Genomic DNA, 25,493 nt, shown 5'->3' on the forward strand with positions numbered 1-25,493 from the left:
AGTACCCAGTGACCAACTGTGCAAAGTTTAAGAACCTTGCCATTGACAGTGTAAGAAAAACAAAAGTTTGCTTTCTTAAAACATAAAGAATTTGCGATAATTCAGGTTGAAGTGAGCTTAAAATGTCACCCAGTGCATCACTGTTGAATATATGCAAATTAACCATTGTTACCCTTAAAAGCTAAACACACCTCCAGCACTGCTGGAATGCAATGATTTGTCATTTTGTTAATTTGTACAGAGCCATAATAATCCAACATGCATACAGACTGTTTTGGATTTTTTTTTTTTTTTTTTTTTTTTTTTTTCCCCTTTTACCTCAGCATAGCCCAAACCCATCCAACCCCAAAGGGAAGGCGAGCTGAACTTTAACCAGTAATTTTACATCATGAATAATCCTGATGTTTTACCAGAATGTTAGCATCATAGGTATTTTACTTTTTAATAAAAACACAGAGTTTTAGAAACAAAATGAATTAAACATATGAAAACAGATCATACGCATTGTCTCAGCATTAGCATACCACTGAGAATCCTTCATGAAATACTCTCTCAATCTCTGATATAACCAACCTGGCATAGTTTTAAACTTTACAGTTTCCTTGAAGTCCACCTTAAACACAATCTGCAAAACATCAGCCTTCCTTTGTGCATATTCCTCAGCTGATAGTGAGTCATACCACTCATCCACAAGATTCACAAAAAAATACAAGTCCCTTGCCGTTGGGTTTGAACCCCACCTATTCATATTTGGACGCCCCTCCACTTTCATCCCTTTTTTAAGCCCTGCTGGACAGTAACACATCAAATGCCCCACACTGTTGCAGTTTTCACATTTAGCATTCCTCTCATACTCTCTGGATACAGCTTTCCTTAGAGGACCCAACGGACTCAAAGGTGGTGTAACATCCTGACTAGAGGCCCCCCCAACTTCTCCTGAATCCGGCAACCCTCTCAAAACCTCATAGGGACTCGGGGACAGCAGCACCTCTGGAGCACTCCCCTCCTCCAGCTTTAACTTTTTCGCCACTCTTACAGACTCACTGTGTTGTCTCTCCACTGTCTGCTTCCTCTGTGCAGGCGTAAGCTGACTCTTACCCACCTGCGTCCATCCACCTCCAGCATCACTGGTGTCCATCTCCTCCTCCTTCTCTTTTTCCAGCAGCGCCTCCAATCTCTCCACTTGCGACCCCCAATCTACCTCATCCATACTTTCCTCCTCACTCTCCTCCTCAGAGCTGTCACTCTCCGCCACTTTCTCTCCAGAACTCTGCAACCCCCCAGTCACCACCTTGCTGGAGGAACTACTGGTCCCATCACGACCCTCCGATTCCTTCACCAGTGTTTTCCCTCCAGCAACAGCACCTCCTTTCTCCACAACAGTCACACCACTGTAACCACCAGTCACCCCGCTCTTCACAGGCTCTTTGCGCACAGCAGAACCTTCCTTAGCGATCTTTGGGACCAGCGCATGGCCACACCCACTGCTCTGCATAGCAGGCCCCTGACCATGCCCTCCGGCACCTCCGATCGCTTCCTTCTGCTTTCCTGCAGCCACAGACCCAGCCTCCTTCTTACCAGACTCCACCTTCTCCTTCATAGCAGACACAACTTCCTCCGTTCTCTCAACAGTCACTCCACTCGGGACACTCACTGGCACTTGACCACGCCCCCCACCTTCTCCGCTCGGCTTTGCAGGGATTTCCATACTCCCCTGTACAGACTTCTTCACAGCGGAAACCTTCACCCCATCCGCACCAATCACCTCCCAAGTCACAGGTTTTTCCTCCCGCACAACCGCCACAGAATCACTCTGCAAGGTACTCGGCCCTTGGCCACGCCCCCCGCCATCTCCAGTCTCCTCCGGCGCCATCCTATCCTCGCCACTTGCAGAAAACAATTCAGTTTCCTCCACAACGCCACTCGCCCCTTCACAAGTCACATCACTCACCTCCCCAATCACATCACTCACAGCACCAGCAGTCACCCCACTCTTCACAGCACTATCACCCGACACAGGAGCCTCCGCAGCCAGCTCATCCACACCCACACTCTCATCAGCCACCGGTTCAGACACCTCCCTCTGCTCAGTAACTACAGTAGCAGCAGCAGCAGTTACAGTATGCTCACCCCACTTCCCAAACCAACTCCTCCCCTCCTTCGCAACAGCAGCATAGGAGAAGAGACTCCTCCCCCTATTCAACGGGCAGTCCTTGGCTAAGTGTTCAGCCAACCCGCAAAGGTCACACACACGGGGGACTGAACACTCGTAAGCCTGATGACCCTTCTGCCTGCAGAACCTGCAAGTAGATTTATTAGGACAATGCTCCCTCATGTGCCCATACATATAACAGTAACGGCAGTACTTCGGCTGCCCCTGGTAGCTTAGGGTGCACTTTTCACCCGCCACAGTAAACATTGCCGGAGGGTGTACAGTGCCACCATAGCCATCCGGATCTGGTTTCAGCTTCACCTCAAATTTTAACTTGCTGCGATACATCCCATACAAATTAGTCAATTTCACAGTGTTTCCTATCTCAGAGCAGTATCTCTTCAGGTAAGATCTAACAGTATGAGTCTCTAAGAAAGGGTTAAACAGATGTACTGTCAGATACTTAACCGTCGCATCAAACAGCAAGTCCACCTCCATCTTCTCCAAAACAGGATACCTCCCCTCAGCTTTCACCATTTTCCAATTTTCAAAGACAGCCAGACAGCGTTCCTCCGAATAAAAGGAGACAACATATTGGCCCATATCCACAAAATCCTGCATCGCATATATATCCATTACCTGGACACCAAGGATCTCCTTCAAAACTTCGACAGCCACGACTCTCATTCCGATCATCTTCAAATGTTCCTTCCCGACCTGAATCCTCATCGAATTCCTCAGCGGCTTCTTAAAGTCTGCCATTGTTCACAGCACACCAGACCGCCCTCGCTCCTCTGATTTTCCTGGGGCCCCCAAAAGGAGACCCCAGCCTAAACCCTCCGACCAAAAACAAGCAAGTACCAACTCACTTGGTCCTAGCCAAAAGGCCGAGAAGCGATGCACAGACTGATTCGGATTGTTTGATCCTCATCAGTGCATGGCATGGATTCATTTGGTTCTATGCAGTAGGGCTTGTAACACCGAGAGTTACAGACCAACCAGCAAGCTCATGGTGACCCAGAACTCATTGGAGTGTGTAAGGGACTACAATGGTCCTAAAAGCCCCCTTACTAAGATGTTAAGAAAAACAAAAGTTTGCTTTCTTAAAACAGAAAGAATTTGCGATAATTCAGGTTGGAGTGAGCTTGAGATGTCTCCCAGGGCATCACTGCTGAATATATGCAAATTAACCATTGTGCACTTAGCAGCTAAACACACCTGCAGTGTAACAGTGTAAGAATGGCTGCAGTTTACACTTTCCAGTGAAATTTGTATTTGTCTCCGCCCCCTTTTTGGTTATGGGAATAAAAAGTATCCTATACTTTATTCCAGGTAATGTACTATGTGTGTGCCAAATTTCAATTTACATTCTAGCAGTGAAATTTGTATTTTTCTCCACCCACTGATGTCCTAATGTTTCCCGGGTATGTATTTGGCTGCTGTTGGCTGTGGCCACTTTTTCTAACCCTAACACACAATTGTCAATAGTCAATTACCAAGTTTGTGAGATTTTTGGTCTTTGGCATGAATAATTTTCATTGAAATGAAACACATCTGATTCGCTGTTTGTGGCCCCACCCCTTTTCTAAATATTTAACCCCAGTCACCCAATGATCAACTGTACCAGGTTTGAGGCTTGTGCCATTAACAGTGCAAAAATGGCAGCAATTAAATATTTCCCTCGAAAATCAATAGGTGAATTGTGATTGTGTTTTTTGTAGACTCCACCCACTTTTCTGAATATTAATCCCAGTCACCCAGTGACCAACTGTGCAAAGTTTTAGAACGCTACAATTAATAGTGTAAGAATGGCTGCAGTTTACATTTTCCCAGTGAAATTTGTGTTTGTCTCCGCCCACTGATGACTTGGCATTGCCCGATTATGTATTTGGCTGGTGTTGGCTGCGCCCCCTTTTCCTAACCCTAACACACAATTACTCAATTACTCAATGACTAAGTTTGTGAGCTTTGCGGTCTTTGGCATCAATAACCTGCATTAAAATGAAACAAATTCAGATTAGCTGTTTGGGGCTCCACCCTATTATATATAATTTTAAACCCCAGTCACGCAATGATCAACCGTACCAGGTTTGAGTCTTGTGCCATTAACAGTGCAAGAATGGCAGCAATGAAATATTCCCCTGATAAATCAATAGGTAATTTTTGATTGTTTTTTGTAGGCTCCACCCACTTTTATGAATATTAATCCCAGTCACCCAGTAACCAACTGTGCAAAGTTTGAGAACCCTACCATTAACAGTGTAAGAATGGCTGCTGTTTACATTTTCCCAGTAAAATTTGTATTTGTCTCCTCCCACTTATGACCCTGCGTTGCCCGCTTATGTATTTGGCTGGTGTTGGCTGTGCCCACTTTCCTAACCCTAACACACATTTAATCAATTACTCAATTACCAAGTTTGTGAGCTTTGTGGTGTTTGGCAACAATAATTTGCATTGGAATGAAACAAATCTGATTGTCTATTTGTGGCTCCACCACCTTTCTGAAATTAAACCCCAGTCACCCAATGATCAACTATACCAGGTTTGAGGCTTGTGCCATTAAAGAGACTCCGTAACAAAAATTGCATCCTGTTTTTTATCATCCTACAAGTTCCAAAAGCTATTCTAATGTGTTCTGGCTTACTGCAGCACGTTCTACTATCACCATCTCTGTAATAAATCAAGTTATCTCTCTCTTGTCAGACTTGTCAGGCCTGTGTCTGGAAGGCTGCCAAGTTCTTCAGTGTTGTGGTTCTGCTATGAACTCCCCCATCCAGGCCCCTCTCTGCACACTGCCTGTGTGATATTTAGATTAGTTCAGCTTATCTCTGTTCTATTATCTTTTACAAGCTGGATAAATCCTCCTCTGAGCTGGCTGGGCTTTCACATACTGAGGAATTACATACAGGCACAGCTGTCTGCACTCTGCAGGAAGAAATAGCCTGACACTTCAGTGGAAGATAGCTGCAGGGGGAAAGAAACACACAAATGATCTCTTGAGATTTAAAAGGATGGCTGTATACAGCCTGCTTGTGTATGGATGTATTTTCTATGTGTGGACATACTGTACATCAATCTACTTCCTGTTTTGGTGGCCATTTTGTTTGTTTATAAACAAACTTTTTAAAACTGTTTTTAACCACTTTTAATGCGGCGAGGAGCGTCGAAATTGTGACAGAGGGTAATAGGAGATGTCCCCTAACGCACTGGTATGTTTACTTTTGTGTGATTTTAACAATACAGATTCTCTTTAACAGTGCAAGAATGGCAGGTTTGAGGCTTGTGCCATTTACAGTGCAAGAATGGCAGAAATATTCCCCTTGAAAACCGACCAACTGTGCAAAGTTTGAGAACCCTACCATTAACAGTGTAAGAAAAACAAAAGTTTGCTTTCTTAACACAGAAAGAATTTGCGATAATTCAGGTTGGAGTGAGCTTGAGATGTCTCCCAGTGCACCACTGCAGAATATATGCAAATTAACCATTGTTACCCTTAGAAGCTAAACACACTTCCAGAACTGCTGGATGCAATGATGTGTCAATTTGTTAATTTGTACAGAGCAATAATAATCCAACGTGCATACAGAATGTTTTGGATTGTTTTAGATCCTCATCCAAATGTGTTGGATCCTCATCAGTGCATGGCATGGATTAATTTGGCTCTATGCAGTAGGGCTTGTAACACCGAGAGGTACAGACTAACCAGCAAGTTCATGGTGACCCAGAACTCAATGGGTATCATTCATAAAGCATTTCCGCATGCGGAAATGCTTAACACCGGTGACTTTCCCGACCACTCAGCATAAGCCCCATTCATAAAGGCTCTTTCCGCATGAAAAGGTGACAGAGCGATACATTTCCGCCTTGTGCGGAGTTTTTCTAGATTAATCTAGAAAAAGTAACAAACACATCCATTCATAAAGATTAGAGCAAGCGGTATCCGGAAGGAAAATACCGCTTGCTCGACAGTAGCGATAGGCGGGCGGAATACATATAAATGAATGGGAGGGACCTCCCAAGCAGCATCAGACAGAGCAGCGCAGGGAGGGAATCGGGCAGCTTTTAAGTTTCCGCATGCCTACCGCCACGCTACCGCCAGCTTCCTCCAGAAAACCTCCGCACTTCTTCCGCAACAGGCAGACTTCTTTATGAATGGCCACCCAGAAGTCTTAATTACCGGTTGCGGAGAAGAACGGTGTTTTCCCGCACTACCGACAGCCTGTTTATGAATGATACCCATTGGAGTGTGTAAGGGACTACAGTAATCCTAAAAGCCCCCTTACTAAGATGTTAAGAAAAACAAAAGTTTGCTTTCTTAAAACAGAAAGAATTTGCGATAATTCAGGTTGGAGTGAGCTTGAGATGTCTCCCAGAGCATCACTGCTGAATATATGCAAATTAACCATTCTACCCTTAGAAGCTGCAATTTACATTTTCCAGTGACATTTGTATTTGTCTCTTTTTGGTTATGGGAATAAAAAGTATCCTATACTTTATTCCAGGTAATGTACTATGTGTGTGCCAAATTTCATTCAAATCCGTTCGGCCGTTTTTGCGTGATCGAGTAACAAACATCCAAACATCCAAACATCCAAACATCCGAACTTTCCCATTTATTATATTAGTAGGATTTACTTACTGATCGCTTTCTTATGTGGATAAGAATGTTTTACAAACGGTAAGTGATACAATTTTAAATAATGTTTTAGTTAAATACGATAGATATGTTTAGTATTTTTGTAAACGTGATTCGTCATGGGCGCATTTTGTAAACTTAAATCATCACAAGCGCAGTTTGAAAATGTTAATAATCTCCGGGTGCCCTTTTTTCCTGTTCGGCGCCCGTCAAACGATATTTATTATGGGAGTGAATGGCGACGCCCTTTTTGTCCACCTGCCTCATACACCCAAATTTCCTGCTTCTGCTGATCCTGAAGAGCCAGCTGAATAGGAAGAGCAAGATTTGTACTATCAATGCAAATGCCCTGCCAGCAGACACCCTGCCAGAATAATAAGCTTGCCAATAATGATATGGAGGCTGCTTCTGTAAAGCCTCTCACAATGTATGATGGTGCCCACCCAAGTCTAACTGCAAGAGATTGTACTCCAGCCTGAAAAAGGGCCAGTAGACTGCCCAGACCTCAAAATGCAGACAGTGCAGAAAGAACTGATGGTCTAACACATAGTGGTAGGGTAGAAAATGGAAAGGGAACTTATTTACCAATAAAACTTCACTTTTTATTTTAATTTAATAAAAATTGCTCAGCATAACAATGAGACAATCCGTGTTAAACATAAGATAATGTTATCATCTATGGCACAATGGTGGGTGACAAGGAAGGGCAAGGTCGACGTTTCATATTGAGCATCTGCCTGAAATTAATTTGGGCGTTCAAAATTTGCTCTGGTTAGCTTGCATTCATAGTGTCAGTGGTCTGTCTGATCTTGCTCTTCTGGTTGGACATAGTGGCAGGGTGTAAGATGCAGGGCAGGAGCAGCAAACAGTGAACAACGTAACCTAGTACCTGGCAATGTGTACAACAACATCTGCATGAGCTAAACCAGCCTTTCTCAACCTTTCTACCCTGGAGGAATCCTTCAAATAACTTTTAGCTCTCAAGGAACGCCTGCAAACAAATTTTTGATCTCGAGGAACCCCAGCATTTGTTTTGCAGGAGGCATGGTCTTTAAAAGTAGGGGACGCTGTTTATTTCATTACACCCTATTACACTGCCAATCATTATACTGCCTCATTATCCTAGTGCTTTTTATTAATGTGCTCATTATTATTCTGACCCTCAATTTAGTGATTCTTTTTACAGTACCCCCTATTCTAATGTGCTCTATTATACTTCCCCCACAATGGGGAAAAATCCCAAGGAACCCCTGTAGAGTACTCAAGGAACCCTGGGGTTCCAGGGAACCCTGGTTAAGAAAGCATGGGCTAAACCCTATCAAGTTCAAATGTGACATTTCACAGAAAGTCAAGTAGATGAACAGGGCTAAGATCCTGTGGGACTTCCAGATCCAGAAGGACATGCAGGTCCTGGCCAATCAATTGGAGATCATGGTAATAGATAAGAACCAGAAAACTGCAGGGGTAATAGAAACAACTGTGTCAAGGGACAGCAACATTGGATTAGGAATAAGACGTAAGAGAAGCTAAAGAAGTGGAAAAGCCTGAAAGAAAAACAAGAGAGGATGTGGAAAGTGAAGCCCTAATGGCCCATACTCACGGGCTACAAATGTCGCCGCAACACGCGGCGCGCGCGTGTTGCAGCGACAGGTCGCCTGTGAGTATGCGGCGTTGCACGAGCGCGCACCCCGAACCGTCGCTCGTCGCTGATGTCGCCGGGCGATTGAACCGCTCAATCGCCTGGCGACAGTCGCCGCCGCAACTCCGCCGGAACTGTCGCTAGTCCGCATGAGTACGCGGACTAGCGACAGCAACAAGATAAGAAATGTATTGGGCTTCCGGCGGGGGGAGGAGCAACAGCGACAGCTTCCGCCGCATCAGTTGCCAGGTCCCTCCGCCGTGTGTATGCGGAGGGACCTGGCGACGAGCTGTCGCCGGCCTGTCGCGCACACGCTCACGTGTGCTGGGGACAGGCCAAAAAGTTGCCCGTGAGTATTGGCCATTAGTGGTCCAAGTGGTGGTGGGAGCTCTCAGGTCTGTGAAAGCTACATTCGTAGAGTGGCCCCAACATATCCCAGGAACAACATCACAGCTCTCTGTCCAGAGAATAGGAATTTGCCAGGTTTCTATTGCCAAGACTTCACGTTGATGGACACATAAAACAAAGCCAACGTTACCCTGTAATACTGACTCTGCCATAAAAATGATAATGGAAAGTAAACAGGATACATGTCATGTGTTTTAACTTAACACAAAACGTGTTTGGCAGCGAGGACAGTAATCAAATACGTTTGATGTGTGTTTATTTTCTAAATATATCCCCGAACACTGGAAATCACACAAAATGAGATGGCTTAGAAACATCGGGAATTGTCTTCTTCTGCCAAAAGGATGTGAATGCTTTGAAAAGTAAAGAACATATACACATAAAGAGAATGTGTTCATTTAAACAAATACATTGAGTTGTATTTATTAAAATATGAAGGGAGTCTGAAAACTGTCTTTTAGAAACATTTCAATGAATGGAGTTAAAGGAAAATTCCACATTTGTTATAAAATTGCCATTATCATAAATTGGAGCTTAACATATTTTTGCAATTAAATAATATTATTCAAGAGACACTTTTTTATGGTAATTTTCCTGGTCAGAAACACTTCCTTTTTTTCTATATATTGCTATATACTGCACATAACCCCGTCTGTCCAGTAATGCTTAGCCTAGGCCAGTGATCTGCTAATTTGGCTTGCCAGCTGTTAATGAACTACAAGTCCCACAATACATTGCAGGAGTCTGAAAGCCACAGTCATGATTCATAAAGGCAAATTGCATTGTGGGACTTGTAGTTCCTTAACAGCTGGAGAGCCAAGTTTGCAGATCACTGGCCAAGGCCGATTGTGGAATTTTCACCCCAGTGCATTCTGGGAGACCAGGTATATTTTGTACTGGTTTTGTAATTCTCAGAAACAAACATTCTTTAGAGCTCACCTTAAAGTACTAAAGATGTTGCCGCCTTTGATAAATTTTTGAGTGTAAATCAATGAGAGGAAGGATTTTACAATGGCCAAACACTGACTAAATAATTTATAAAGTAAAAAAAAAGGTAGTAAAAAAAAAGCAATTGTATTCATTACATGTACATTACATTACAATCAGGGGCGTAACTAGGCCCCACCGGGCCCCCCTGCAGAATTCCAGAGCGCCCCCCCCCCTGGGGCCCGCTTGGGGCCGTTTTGTGGGGGCTGGAGGGGTCGCAGCATGAGGGGAAAGCCTTGGCCACAGTCGGCGGGGACGTTCCCCCCCCCCCCCCTCCCTCACCTCGGGGCTCTCCCCTCCACTTACATATGTGTCCGTGGGCAGCGGCGGGCAGCAAACAGATACATACCTTCCGTGCACTCCAGCCTGTGTTCCTCTCGCTAGCCTCTTGCTCGACTTCCTGTCATACCGGAAGTCGCGTCTGAGGCTAGCGAGAGGAACGCAGGCTGGAGTGCGCGGAAGGTATGTATCTGTTTGCTGCCCGCTGCTGCCCACGGACACACATTTAAGCTGGAGGTGAGCGCAGAGGGGAGAGCCCCGAGGTGAGGGAGGGGGGGGGGAACGTCCCCGCCGACTGTGGCCAAGGCTTTCCCCTCATGCTGCGACCCCTCCAGCCCCCACAAAACCCCACAACAGGCCCTATTGTTACGCCAGTGATTACAATTGTATTCATTACATGTTTCACTGTTTCTCTTTAAATATTATCCTTTGCTCGGGTTGCACTTCTATGCAATCATGGCAAAAGTATTCTCTTTGGAGTCCTGCCAGGTCGTAGGCTAGCATTTTGAGGTGAACAATGGCAAAAGTTCACAAAGTTTATGTTCACCCCCATGTTATAGCATGCCACAAACAACGGCAAACATGACATGAAGCTCGTGTTCGCCACGAACACGAGCTTCATGTCATGTTTGCCGTTGTTTGCTGCAAACTTTTAGCCTACAACCAGTTTGTGCCATCACTGCAGGGAGTGTGTTGGCTTCAACATCTTCGATGTAGGAGAGATCTCAGATTTAAAAGGCTGCCTGATAATTGTACATTTGAGTCTGTATAACTCTGGCATAAAAAATATGTAGCATCTTACCATAGGAAGTATTAATGGCACAAATTATATTATATGGGGGTAGGATGGTTTCTACTGGATGTAGATTATTCTACTTGCTAGGAACACCATAGCACTGTCTTTTGCCATTTATTGAATAAAGTTACCCAAAGTTTATCCAGGGATATTTTTGAACTTCCTCTTAATTACATGGTTAGTGAAAAGTTTTCAACCTATTGAAAGTCCTATTTCACTTTCCCAGATTCTTCCTTGTTATGTAATGTGAATAGGGAACTACACGATTATTTAGATAATTGTCATGTTTAAAGGATACCCGAGGGGAAAATAAACGAATGAAATAAACGATTGTATCTATCTTCCTTATCCTAAAAATGACTTTTATTTTATTTTATGTTTACATATACTTTTTGTTTTATTGTTTTTGCTCAATGACACATTTATTGAAGTATGCCAAAGCTAAAATCTATGAACTATTGACCCTTTTTTCCTGCCATTTTCTGCTAGGAAAGTGTTTTATAGTTGGATTTCTTATGGGGGGGGGGTGTCACACTGTAGTCACTTCCTGTCTGAGTCAGGACTGAGTTAGCCACTTACATACCTGATGTTTAACTCTTTCAGGCAGAGTGTAACGATTGGTGTCAGCAAGAACAGATTTTCTGATTATTGGTGATCTGCAATATCACCAATAATACAGATGCTATACCTGATTATGTAGTGATCTGCAGAATCACCAATAATGCAAGTATAGCGAGACATAGGACAACGAGATGTAAAGATAGGTGTTTGGTGCAACAGTAATACAACGAATACTGAGGAGCGGGTGATTCAGACTGCACTGCAGCCGGTGATCACCTGAGGAGCAGGTGATTAACACTATACTGCAGCTCCTAATCACCTGAGGAGCAGGTGACTAAGAGTGTACTGTAGCTACTGATCACCTGAGGAGCAGGTGATTCAGACTGTACTGCAGCTACTGGTTACCTGAGGAGCAGGTGACTAAGAGTGTACTGTAGCTACTGGTCACCTGAGGAGCAGGTGATTCAGACTGTACTGCAGCTACTTGTAACCTGAGGAGCAGGTGATTCAGACTGTACTGCAGCTACTGGTCACCTGAGTATCCCTTTAAGTTATTTTGTAACAAGGGGGGCAATCACTTTTTCACACAGGGCCATGTAGATTTGGAGTTTTTTTTCTCACTAAATAATAAAAACCATCATTTAAAACTGCATTTTGTGTTCAATTATGTTATCTTTGACTAATAGTTAACGGTTTTTGATGAGCAGAAACATTTAAATGTGACAAACATGCAAAAGAATAAGAAATCAGGAAGGGGGCAAATAGTTTTTCACACCACTGTATATATATATATATATATATATATATATATATATATATATATATATATATATATATATATATATATATATATATATATTACATTTAGTAAGTTGTGGGAGGGGTTAAATGCTTTTTTTACACAATGAGCAGCAAAAGAGAAATAAAACTCTGCTCGACTATAATGCTGCAGAGCCACAAAGAGTTAATCTCTTAGCAGCAGAGGGAGAAGGTGGGTGGGAAAACGTGATCTGTGCTTACAGGTAGAGAAAGTGAGTCTCAATCATTTCTTGATCTATCGTCTATTTTTAACCCTCCTGGCGGTATAAAAAAATCCGCCAGGAGGGAGCGCAGCAGTTTTTTTTTAATTATTTTTTTTCTATATCATGTAGCGAGGCCCAGGGCTCGCTACATGATAGCCGCTGCTCAGCGGCATCCCCCCGCCCTCTTCGATCGCCTTCGGCGATCTCCGATCAGGAAATCCCGTTCAAAGAACGGGATTTCCTGGAGGGCTTCCCCCGTCGCCATGGCGATGGGCGGGATGACGTCACCGATGTCACTGGGAGTCCCGGGCCACTCCTCGGCGCTGCCTGGCACTGATTGGCCAGGCAGCGCACGGGGTCTGGGGGGGGGGCGCGCCGCACCGGATAGCGGCGATCGGGCGCACGGCGGCGGCGATCGGGGTGCTGGCGCAGCTAGCAAAGTGCTAGCTGCGTCCAGCAAAAAAAAAATTAAACAAATCGGCCCAGCAGGGCCTGAGCGGCACCCTCCGGCGGCTTACCCCGAACTACGTTCGGGGTTACCGCCAAGGAGGTTAACTTCTCACTTTGTATTTTTGCAATGTATTGATTTTTCCCTCCTACTTCTATTTTTCGCTTAAAGGGATACTGTAGAGGGGTCAGGGGAAAATGAGTTGAACTTACCCGGGGCTTCTAACGGTCTTTTGCAGACATCCTGTGTTGGCGCAGCCACTCACCGATGCTCCGGCCCTGCCTCCGGTTCACTTCTGGAATTTCAGACTTTAAAGTCTGAAAATCACTGCGCCTGCGTTGCCGTGTCCTCGATCCCGCTGATGTCATCAAGAGTGCACAGCGCAGGCCCGGTATGGATCACCACGCCCCCGAGCAAAGGGGTGTGGTCCTGAACCTGCATAAATGTGTGGGCTGTATTTGGTTTCATTTTACACCTGATGAAGAACCGTGAAGGTTCGTAACATGTAGTGTTGCTCCATCGTCAATACATGCTTTAAATAGCAAGCCTTTTGTGTGCCGCCTCTTCACTTTTTGCATGACTTTACCCTCAGGTGGGTGACCTGAGTGAGGTGTAGCACCGGCAACTCAAGGAATTGTTTTCCTGAAGGGGTTCCAGGACCGTGACCGAGTCTATACCGTGTTGTTCAAATCACCCAGCATGGCTTCTGGAACCAATGGAGCAGATGAAACCAACATCCACACTACCACAGATAACACCAAACAACAAGCTTGTACCTTTGCCTATGATGACCAGGATATCCAAAGAATCCTAAGTGAGGTGCCAGAGATGATTGTCGAGACTGGAGGAAACGTCAAACAGGCTAAGGAGTTGTTATACGACTTAAAGAGAAAAGAGCTAAGATACAATCTGCACCGCATGTTTCTGGCCGATTATGTCAAAAATAGGAGGATACCAAGAGGATATCGGATTGGACTGAGGTCCACATTGCTCAATAACGATCCTATTTTTGTGCAAAGATTTTTTGAAATATTGAACAAAGGCAGCATAGATGTCATGGCACTGACTATAGAAAGATTGTCCGTACATTTGAATAAATTGAAGGTCGACATCACCACTGCAGTCAATAACTTAGAGAGCTGCACGAAGGATTGTGAATACATCGACATAATGGAGGAGTTGGATAATAACATCGAGGATGAAAAGCTGGCCATTTCGGATAAGAAAAAGAAAAAGATACAAAGAGACCTTGAGGACTATACCTTGGATCGAGTGTATTCTTGGAAAAACGATAGACGCCAGATGAGAAGCCGTTACCCCCGCTCTGAAACAGCTGAGGAGGAACTGGTGAGTCAGAGTCGCGTCACTTCCGGAGCGAGTGACCGACCCGGAAATACAAGGGATGAGTACCCGCAGAGACGCCGCTTTGCTCAGCGGCATGGCGGAAGAGCCAGGTCGGAGAGAGGTCGAGGAGGAGGCCGCGGACAGCGGGGACGCCGTGTACGCCGTGTTCATGGCGGCACGAGGGGTTCAGCGTACTGGCAGGCGGCCTCCTCTGACTCTATGACAGAAGATTCGGGTACTGAATATGAAAGAACCCCCCTAGGAAGCCAGACAAATCGGGGCATCACCGGCACCAGCACCGACCGTACTGAGGCACTGCCACCGCGAGAGGGCTACAATACACGAAACCGGCCTAAGGTGAGCAATGTGATCAATATCTCAAGCTATGTTTTATCTCCAGTCGAGGTGTCAGTGCTGGAAAAAGGACTAGGTTTTGTCCCCGTATACAATGACCAGCTATTTGAGTGGGAAGTGGCCTTCTATAAATTTATTCGCACACTGAAGTTGAAAGTGCATTTTAAAGATCAGCCATTCAGCATTGAACATAAGCATATGAATGCCACAAGATATCTAAATAGGTCAGAGTGGACCCCTGATGTTTGTTGTCCAGCAATCGATGCATTTGAAAAGGCAGTGAAAAATGAAGTAAAAGCAAAATGGGACAATAAAAAGGCACACAGTAATCTCTCTATGGCAGAAAAGCAAGCACTTAGTGCAATTCGGGACAATGATAGTATCATCATACTTAAAGCTGACAAGGGGGGCGCCACAGTTGTGCAAGACAAGGACAGCTATGTACAGGAAGGATTGAGGCAAGTAGGGATCAATGAGCACTATGAGTTATGTGAGGACGACCCAACCATTAAAGTCAAGGCTAAGGTGGACTTCCTGTTAACTTGTGCGGTCGAGGATGGGACAATCTCACAACAAATAGCTAGAGGTTTGACCACCGACTACCCTTGTGTCCCTTTGTTATATCTTCTCCCCAAGATCCATAAGGGGCTGCGGGATCCTCCTGGCCGCCCCATTGTATCTAGTCATGGGAGTGTTCTGTACCCACTAGCGGGGTACCTAGATGGTTATCTGCAAGAGATAGTAAAAACTTTTACTCATTGCCTAAAGGACACTACAGATCTACTATGTAGATTGGAGTCTCTGAATGAGGTCCCAGAAGAATTGATTTTTTGTAGTCTAGACATACAAAGCTTGTTCACTGCCATTCCACAGGACGAGGCAATTAACTGTGTAGAAAGCAATTTGTTGGATATGAACTTGACTAATGCTGAAGTGTACTTCCTTGTGGATGTGTTGGAATTAATTCTCAAATGCAATTACTTTAAATTTCATGGCAGGTTCTATTTCCAGAAACAAGGGGCAAGCATGGGTTCACCAGCCGCCCCTTCGGTGGCAAATATATTTGTTGAGTCCTTGGAGAAGAAATTCTTTTTTGATAATCTGAAGTATAGAGAGCATGTCTATCGATACTTCAGATTTGTTGATGACGTGCTCATTCTATGGAATGGATCTATGGAACTACTTGAGGAGATGGTAAAGGAGGCCAACATAGGCCACAGTACCATCAGGTTTACCATGGAGACGTCAATGGAGACGGTTAATTTCCTTGACGTTACCATCTCTAAACATGGGAATAGCCTGAGCACAAAACTGTTCAAAAAACCCACCGATCGAAACAATTTATTAAGGAAGGACAGTTATCACCACCCCCACACTACAAAAGCTATACCTAGGGGCCAATTTTTAAGGGCCAAGAGGATCTGTTCCACACCAGAGGACTATGCTCTGGCAGGGCAAGATTTGGTAGACAAATTTTTCACTAAGGGGTACCCAAGGGAGCAAGTAGTCAGAGTCCAAGAAGAAGTAGGGGCATTAAAGAGGGAAGATTTGCTGAGAGGTAACAACAAAACAGGGGGTGGAGTTAAACGCATACCATTTGTCATGCAGTTTGGGAAAAATACCCCCCTAGTCAAAAAGGTAGTCAGGAAGTTCTGGCCGGTCCTTAGTAGTGATCAGGGGATAGGAGATCTTTTTCGAGAGCAACCTTTGTTTGCCCTCAAGAGAGGGAGAACGATCCAGAATACAGTTAGGAAGGTAGATACTGCTACCATTACTAACAGGTTGAATAAACAGAGGAATGGTACCTTTGCCTGCTGCAGTTGCAACGTGTGCTCAGCAATTGTGGGAGGCAACTCCATATCCCACCCACATACAGGCAGGCAAGTGCAGATCCGAGGCAGGTACACGTGTGCCAGTACCTACGTAGTGTACGGTTTAAAATGCCCGTGTGGCATGATGTATGTAGGCATGACCACACGGGCAGTGCGCGTGCGAATTCAAGAGCACAAGCGTTTCATTAGGGGGTACTTGGAAGGCAAAGAAATATATGAGACCTCTGTTTCTAGACATTTTCGTGAAGCTAGACACAGGGCCTCACAATTAAGATGGATGGTGCTTGATTCCCTAGATCTGCAACGTTGTGGGGGGGACAAAGAGAAGCTCCTGCTCCAGAAGGAGGCACGATGGATCAGTCATCTTGATGTTATGCACCCAAGAGAGATGAACGAGCATATGCAGTGGAAATGTTTTATATAGCAGTTTTGTATGGCATTTTTATAGCATTATTGCAGCATTTTTATAGCATTTTTTTAGCGTTTTGCATAGGAGTTTTTTGTATAGCACTTATAGCAGTGTCATTTACCGGGCATTTTATAGCTGTTTATACTTAGGCCATGTAATGTTAGCGGTGCAATATATAATGGAATGTAGTGGTAGTGACTACAGTTACAATCTTTACCTTTCTTTTTTTAGGTCGGAGTTCACGGGTAGCCCTAGTGGAGTGCCCTAGGATCACGGTCAGTTATAATGTTTATTAAAGGGGTAGCCATATGCGGAGTGCCCCCAATGTGGTATTGTGTTTAAAAGCTTAGTGAGGATGTAAATTTGTAATAATGTTAATTTCCGTAGATATTTATATTGGATTTATTTATCTATTGGAAAATTGATGAATTTTGTAAATTTAGTGCAACTGTGACAGCAAGGTGTGGCCATTGTCTAGTTAAGATCACCACGCCCCCGAGCAAAGGGGTGTGGTCCTGAACCTGCATAAATGTGTGGGCTGTATTTGGTTTCATTTAACACCTGATGAAGAACCGTGAAGGTTCGTAACATGTAGTGTTGCTCCATCGTCAATACATGCTTTAAATAGCAAGCCTTTTGTGTGCCGCCTCTTCACTTTTTGCATATATATATATATATATATATATATATATATATATATATATATATATATATTACATTTAGTAAGTTGTGGGAGGGGTTAAATGCTTTTTTTACACAATGAGCAGCAAAAGAGAAATAAAACTCTGCTCGACTATAATGCTGCAGAGCCACAAAGAGTTAATCTCTTAGCAGCAGAGGGAGAAGGTGGGTGGGAAAACGTGATCTGTGCTTACAGGTAGAGAAAGTGAGTCTCAATCATTTCTTGATCTATCGTCTATTTTTAACCCTCCTGGCGGTATAAAAAAATCCGCCAGGAGGGAGCGCAGCAGTTTTTTTTTAATTATTTTTTTTCTATATCATGTAGCGAGCCCAGGGCTCGCTACATGATAGCCGCTGCTCAGCGGCATCCCCCCGCCCTCTTCGATCGCCTTCGGCGATCTCCGATCAGGAAATCCTGTTCAAAGAACGGGATTTCCTGGAGGGCTTCCCCCGTCGCCATGGCGATGGGCGGGATGACGTCACCGACGTCACTGGGAGTCCCGGGCCACTCCTCGGCGCTGCCTGGCACTGATTGGCCAGGCAGCGCACGGGGTCTGGGGGGGGTGGGCGCGCCGCACCGGATAGCGGCGATCGGGCGCACGGCGGCGGCGATCGGGGTGCTGGCGCAGCTAGCAAAGTGCTAGCTGCGTCCAGCAAAAAAAAAATTAAACAAATCGGCCCAGCAGGGCCTGAGCGGCACCCTCCGGCGGCTTACCCCGAACTACGTTCGGGGTTACCACCAAGGAGGTTAACTTCTCACTTTGTATTTTTGCATTGTATTGATTTTTCCCTCCTACTTCTATTTTTCGCTTAAAGGGATACTGTAGAGGGGTCAGGGGAAAATGAGTTGAACTTACCCGGGGCTTCTAACGGTCTTTTGCAGACATCCTGTGTTGGCGCAGCCACTCACCGATGCTCCGGCCCTGCCTCCGGTTCACTTCTGGAATTTCAGACTTTAAAGTCTGAAAACCACTGCGCCTGCGTTGCCGTGTCCTCGATTCCGCTGATGTCATCAAGAGTGCACAGCGCAGGCCCGGTATGGTCTGTGTCTGCGCAGTACACTCCTGGTGACATCAGCGGGAGCGAGGACACAGGCGTGCAGGCGCAGTGGTTTTCTGACTTTAAAGTCAGAAATTCCAGAAGTGAACTGGAGGCGGGGCTGGAGCATCGGTGAGTGGCTGCGCCAACACAGGAAGTCTGCGGGGGACCATTAGAAGCCCCGGGTAAGTTCAGCTCATTTTCCCCCGACCCCCTACAGTATCCCTTTAAGTTCCTCTTTAGGTCTACAGTGTTGCAATAACACATATTGCCTAACTTAAAGAGACACTGAAGCGAAAATAAAATTATGATATAATGATTTGTATGTGTAATACAGATAAGAAATAAAACATTAGGAGCAGAGACATAAGTCTAATATTGTTTCCATTACCGGAAGAGTTAAAGAGACACTGAAGCGAAAAAAAATATATGATATAGTGAATTGGTTGTGTACTATGAATAATTACTGGAAGATTAGCAGCAAAGAAAATATTCTCATACTTTTATTTTCAGGTATATAGTGTTTTTCTAACATTGCATCATTCTATAATATGTGCACATTACACAACACTCAGCATTCAAAATGGGTCTTTCAGAGCAGTCTGTGAAGTAATGACCTCTCCTCTAGCAGAGGAAAAGTAAATAGTCCAGGAACAGTTGAGATAATAAAAGTCAGATAACAGCCCTCTCCACGACTAATTTAGTCGGAGAGCTTAATGGCTTGTTTGCATAGAGATAACAACTGGAGTTTCTCAACTCTTCCTGTACTGGAAACAATTAGACTGATGTATCTGATCTTAATGTTTTATTTCTTAGCTGTGCTACACATACAAATCATAATATCATCATTTTTTTTTTCGCTTCAGTGTCTCTTTAACAAACTCCAGTTGTTATCTATGCAAAAGAGCTTCACTGAGCTCCATGACTTTCAAAGTCACAGAGAGCTCTGTCTTCTTTAGCTTATTATCTCAAGTATCTGGCACTGTATTGTTTTTTTTGTTCTGCAGAGGACAGTTCAAAAGGTCACTAGCCTGCTCTGTATAATCATTTAGAATGCTGAGTAGTGTGTAACCTGCAAATATTAGAGAATGATGCAATGTTATTGAAAAAAAAAGAAAAGAAAACTATATAACTGGAAATAAAAATATGAGAATATTTTCTTTGCTACTAACGTTGTAGTAATTATCCGTACTACACAACCAATTCATTATATCATATATATTTTTTTCGCTTCAGTGTCTCTTTAACTTTATAAGTGCTGTATTGTATCAGCTCAGTAAGAAGATTATACAAAGATAAAAGCCCACTCTGATACTGACCGCCTACACAGGATTAGAAAAACATATCCGGATTTGCTCTCCACCCCTCTGCCTGCGGCGATTTTACTTCATGAATTGCTAAAACAAAGAACCCTCAGGCCTAATAAAATCATTTAAAATGAAAGTATCTTTATTGAATAGTATAAATTTGGACTGCAAAACTGTTAGCAAGCTGAAGATATAAAAGTATAATATATTATTATGTATCTCAATGCACCCCGGCCCATTGAAGTTATTCTTTCATGTGACTGCTCTTTGAAAACACAACTGAAAGTCTTTGATTAGATGTATATGAAAGGCAAACTACAAAAGCACATTATTTACATAAAATTGACTGTGGAAATAAAAATTGTCAGCGGTAAAGGAAATTGGTAAAACCATTGAGGGCTAAAGTTGTTCAGTGAGAAGCTGACTGTGTCTGAGACAGTCTGGAACTAAAGTTACTAAAGTGACAGAGCGTGACAACTGCCATACTGGGAGTGACAGTGACAGGAAGCATGGGAGATAAAATGATGGGAGCCTCTACATGTTAAAGAGACTCTGTAACAAAATTTTCAGCCTTATTCCTTGTGTCCTATAACTTCCTATACCTGTTCTAATGTGCTCTGGATTACTGCAGCCTCTTTCTAGTTGCACTGCCTCTGTAATATATCTAATCTTCTTTTCTTTGTCAAGCTTTGTCGACCCAGAGAGGAATGCACTGCTTCTGCTGTGATAGGGAGAAGTTATGCACGCCCCCTGCAGGCTCTGTGTGTGTGGTGTGTGTATGAGTCACAGGCAAGGTCTCTGCTCACAGCCAGCCTGTCTGTGACCTTGTGAACAGCTGTGAGTGCAGAAAGACCAGTTCAAAGCCCAGACAAGCAGTTAAGGCAACAAGTGGAAGAAACATTCCAGTAGTCAAGTCATGTTTGAGAGGAGCATTTGCAAACAGGCACCTGCTCTGATGATATATTTCCTGTTTGGTGGCCATCTTCATTGTTCTTCATTGTCACCAGGAAAGCAGCCGGGAGCGGCGAAAAATGTCACAGATGGGGCTAGGAGTAGTCAACAAACAGGCTGGTACTTTTATTTATGTAAGATTTTCACAGTACAGATTCTCTTTAAGTGATGAACGCCGAGGTCAATAAAACTAATAGTTGTACAAAGCAAAAAAGTGCTAAGTTACTAAAAGATGCTGTAAAATCGAAGTCTACAGGTACAACATTAACCAGCATAGCCTTATAGGATAAAATTAAAAACAATGGTGCACAAGCCAGCCTGGGGCCCCGGGAACTCTCACTGCCCGGAGCCCCAGAACCAGCATGTAACACCATATGTGAGCGCAGTCAAGCCCTGGAGCTGCCACCCCCAAGAGCCTGTCCCCAACTGCTCTGAAACTTACCAAACACACAAAGGGAAATACTCACTCCCAAACAGTCCTCTGCTGCTTTATAAAGCCTGCAGGCTGCTTATAAGCCAATAAGAAGTGCACACACACGTTACACCTAGTCTGCAGTGATTAATCAAGCAGAAGCTGAGCAGGTCAGCCAATCGTTGGAGAGGGCTTCAGTTGCATATAGACAATGGCTATATGACCAGCAGGGGGCACCATATATAGCCATTGTCTATATGCAACTGAAGCCCTCTCCAACGATTGGCTGACCTGCTCAGCTTCTGCTTGATTAATCACTGCAAGCTAGGTGTAACGTGTGTGTGCACTTCTTATTGGCTTATAAGCAGCCTGCAGGCTTTATAAAGCAGCAGAGAACTGTTTGGGAGTGAGTATTTCCCTTTGTGTGTTTGGTAGCCTTATAGGATAAGCAAATGTGGAAATAATCATATGAGGTAGGTATTTGTGTCCTTAAACTTGTTACTAATACTAACTAGAACTTTCCCAGAGTCCCTTATTCTTATTTTGGTTTTAAAGTGGTCTGGAACTCTGACATAACATTCAATAAAAATGTGTTTTCCTACTTTTTATTACACATACAATTATCATATTTGCTTTTGTGCATAAGTAATATTGTCTGTTTACAAATTACACATTTCCAAAGTGTAATTCTTCTTATCCTGAAAGCTGGCATTGCATTTTATTCTTTTTCTATTATAACTGTTTTTATTATATATTCAAATCTTCTAATGATCTATTCTGAACACTGTGTGTGCCTGAAGCAGAGACAGTTTCTCAGAGAGTGTTTGTTTACATTCCAGTGTTGATACATTTGTTTTTAACAAGTAAAAAAGATACTGTTATCTCCAGTTTGGATGCGGATTTGAAGCTGAATAGCAGGAAAAAGTGCTTTGTTTAACCATTTCAGTGATGTTTTGCTAGAATTTTTTTCTGGGATAGTAGCTTTCAAGCTGTGAAGAATCTTTTAGAGCAAAGTAAAAATGCTGGCTTTCAGACCACTTAAAAGTGATTTCAAACTCAAAAAATAAAATATATGTAAAATATGCAGCTCACCAAATGGTATATTTTGTCCTCCTGTGTTTCCCTAATCCCTACATTAAAACCTTTATTATTATTATTATAAAAAATGATTTACCTGGTTGTTCCTGTGCACTGCCATTGCCGCTGAAGAGGAAGTGTAGGTGGCTCACTGAATTATGGGAGGTTGGGGGGAAGGTGGTGTCATCAGTGTCTGAAATTGTACTGAAGAAAAAAAAAAAGAATTGGAAACACATGAAAGGTGAAAACTCACTATGAATGGTTAAAAATTAGGGCTAGTCAGATTGGCATAAATTAGAAAACATTTTCAATAGATTAGATTTTAGACATTACATTTGATCTACAGATAGACTCTAGCTAAAATCTATTAAAGTGCACTGATAATGGGCAGCACTATGGCATATTGGATAGCACTTTCATCTTGCAGCACTGGGCCTCCGGTTAGAATCCCAGCCAGGGCACAATGTGCACAGAGTTTGTATGTTCTCCATGTGTCTGCAGGGGTTTCCTCCAGGCATTCCAGTTTCCTCTCACATCCCAAAATCTTGCATAAGTAAATTGGCTTCCCCCTAAATTGGCCCTAGACTATGATGGACTTGGGACTATGGTAGGGATTAGATAGTGAACTCCTCTGTGGGACAATGGGTGACAAGGCTTAAAGAGAAGCTGTAGTGAACATAGCATAATTAATAACATTTCTTATTTTTTACAATATTAATTTCTAGCTTACGTAGTCAGTGTTTCCCCATTGTAAAATCTTTCCTCTCCATGATTTACATTCTGAAATGTATCAATGGGGCGACATCTTTAGTTCTGCCAGGTGATCTGTACAAAATGTTCACTACTGAGAGTTTTGTGCACAAAGGGAGATACTTTCTTGGCAGTTGGCAAAAGCCGTTATTTCCCACAATGCAACAAGGTTCACAGACAGCAAACTGTCAGGACCAAGGTCATGACATCACACTGTGGGAGGGGTTTCACCACAATATCAGCCATAGAGACCCACTTGATGATCTATTTGAGAAAAGGTAGAGATTTCTCATGGGAAAGGGGGTACCAGCTGCTGATTGGGCTGAAATTCAATCCTGGGTTAGGCCCCGTTCACACTGCACGCGTTTGTGTCCGTTTTTAAGGTACGCGTTTTGTGTGCGTTTTGCGAGGGCCAGAAAAATCAATGCAAAGGTATGGCCCTCGTTCACATATACGCGTGGCAAACGTATGCGTGGCAGAAACGCATAGTTGGATGCATTTCTGTGCGTCGCGCACAGAAACGCATTAAAATGAAAGTCAATGGGCGCGCACTAAAAACGCATGGCATGCGTTTTTGTATGCGTATTCGGAGGTGCGTTTCTCGTCGGAAGTGTAGCTGACTCTTCCAGGTATGATCAAAAACGCATAAGGAAAAAACGCATACAAACGCATTACAAAAACGCGTACAAACGCGTACAAACGCATGCGTTTTTCCAGTGCGTTTACTACATGCGTTCTGCACGTTTTCCACACGCACATAATATGAACAGGGCCTAAAGGTTCCTCTTTAATAAACTCTGTAAATCGCTGTCAAAGATGCCGCTATATAAATACTAAATCATAATAATATAGTTAAGCAGCCTCTTCACTCTTGAAACCTGCCACACAGAATTTTTTACTTCAAGCTTTACAATACAGAAATCAGCACCAATGATGCTGGACAGCTCAGCAATGTCAATGCCTAATCGCAGCAGTAACACACTGGGAGGGACAGTTACAAAATACATTTAAAGCGGGCCTAAACTCAGAACTTCCTCTTTGCTCTAAGAGATAAGCAACAGCATAATAACCTTTAAAGAAAAAAATGTCTTTGTTACAGCTGATACAAATCCCGCAATAAATCTGCAGTGTGTCTACTTCCTGCTTTCATGTAAGCAGACATATTTTTAACATCCAGTGCTTTCAAATAAACTTTTATGCTGTGGAAGTCAGCTGACAAAGGGGAGATATGAAATTACAGTTGTGATTAGTCACAGATGAGGGGGAATAAGACAGGCTAAACTCTCTAAATACATACAGGGTGCATTTCTCTGTTTTCCTTCTGTCTCGTGCAAGAGTTCAGATCCACTTTAAAGGGTACCTGAAGTGAGAGATAAATGGAGACTTACATATTTATTTAAGTATATTTAAATAAATAAATACATTTTAAACTGTACAAACCATCTGGCTGTCCTGCTGAGTGATCCTCTGCCTGTAATCTGTTTAGCCATAGACCCTAAACAAGGCTTCTGACAAAACTCTGACAAGAATAGCTACAAGCTTGTTTTGGATGTGTGATTCAGAAACTACTAACCTAAAGATCAGCAAAGCTGCCATCTCCTAATGAGGGGTTCTCAGTTGTTTTTTTTTCAAAAGCAATCCCTGAACAGCAGTTGCTAAGTGTAACTGCCTAAATAGTGTACAAGCGAGTTGGGAGTATCCTACTATTTTGGCAGTTAGACTTAGCAACTGCTGTTCAGGAAATGCTTTTGAAAACCCAGAGAATCCCCCATAAGTCCAAAGTCTGTCAGATCAGAACTGACAGGTTTGGGACTAGTCCATTTCCTCATGGAGTATTCTCAGGGTTTTCTTTGTTTTTAAAAGCATTTCTTGAACAGCAGTTGCTAAGTCTAACTGCCAAAATAGAAAGATGCCAGCTTCATAGAAGCAGATAGCCTTGCTTTTTGCACCTCTTCTTTTTCGGAAGATAACAGGTAGCCTTTTCTTTGTGCCTCTCCTCCGAAAGCAAAAAAAAAATGTTGCTGACATCCAAATCTCCAAATCCTCCTCAGCCCCCTTAAAGTCAAAATAACCATACACAGGTCATACTTACATCCTGTGTAGTCTACTCCTCAATCTCTTTCTCCTCTCCTGCGTCCCATTTGTCCACTGTGATCAGTGGATTTCTCCATCCTCCATTTTGGCTGCTACCCCATAACAGCTGCTACCCCATAACAGCTTCCTGGTCAGCACACTGTTAAACTGTAATGTCACCCAATTGAGCCATAGGGAAACATGGACATTACCTTGCACATTCAGTTGTAACTGACAGCTGCTGATATATAACTGACAGCAACTGGTATATTTCAGTTCTGACAAAATATTGTCAGAACTGGAAGGGATCACTGTAAGAAGAAAATGGTGAGCTTCT

General features: G+C 43.5%; 1 long non-coding RNA gene across 3 annotated transcripts in view; it reads right to left on the reverse strand.

The window, feature by feature from the left end:
• LOC137570412 (uncharacterized) overlaps positions 1 to 24,744 on the reverse strand; it is a 41,867-nt gene extending 17,123 nt beyond the window's left edge. For 2 of the 3 annotated variants that reach the window (XR_011031030.1, XR_011031029.1), the window contains exons 1-3: positions 24,657 to 24,744; positions 24,381 to 24,443; positions 22,431 to 22,537 (exon numbers count right to left, since the gene is read on the reverse strand). This is a non-coding gene — a long non-coding RNA (uncharacterized lncRNA). Of the gene's footprint in view, positions 1 to 9,090; positions 9,189 to 22,430; positions 22,538 to 24,380; positions 24,444 to 24,656 lie in introns of those variants that run through there. The other variant, XR_011031031.1, reaches the window with a different exon arrangement.
• Between the last annotated feature and the right edge of the window lie 749 nt (positions 24,745 to 25,493).

This window comes from Hyperolius riggenbachi, chromosome 4 (genome assembly GCF_040937935.1).
Source record: "Hyperolius riggenbachi isolate aHypRig1 chromosome 4, aHypRig1.pri, whole genome shotgun sequence".
NCBI lineage: Eukaryota > Metazoa > Chordata > Amphibia > Anura > Hyperoliidae > Hyperolius > Hyperolius riggenbachi.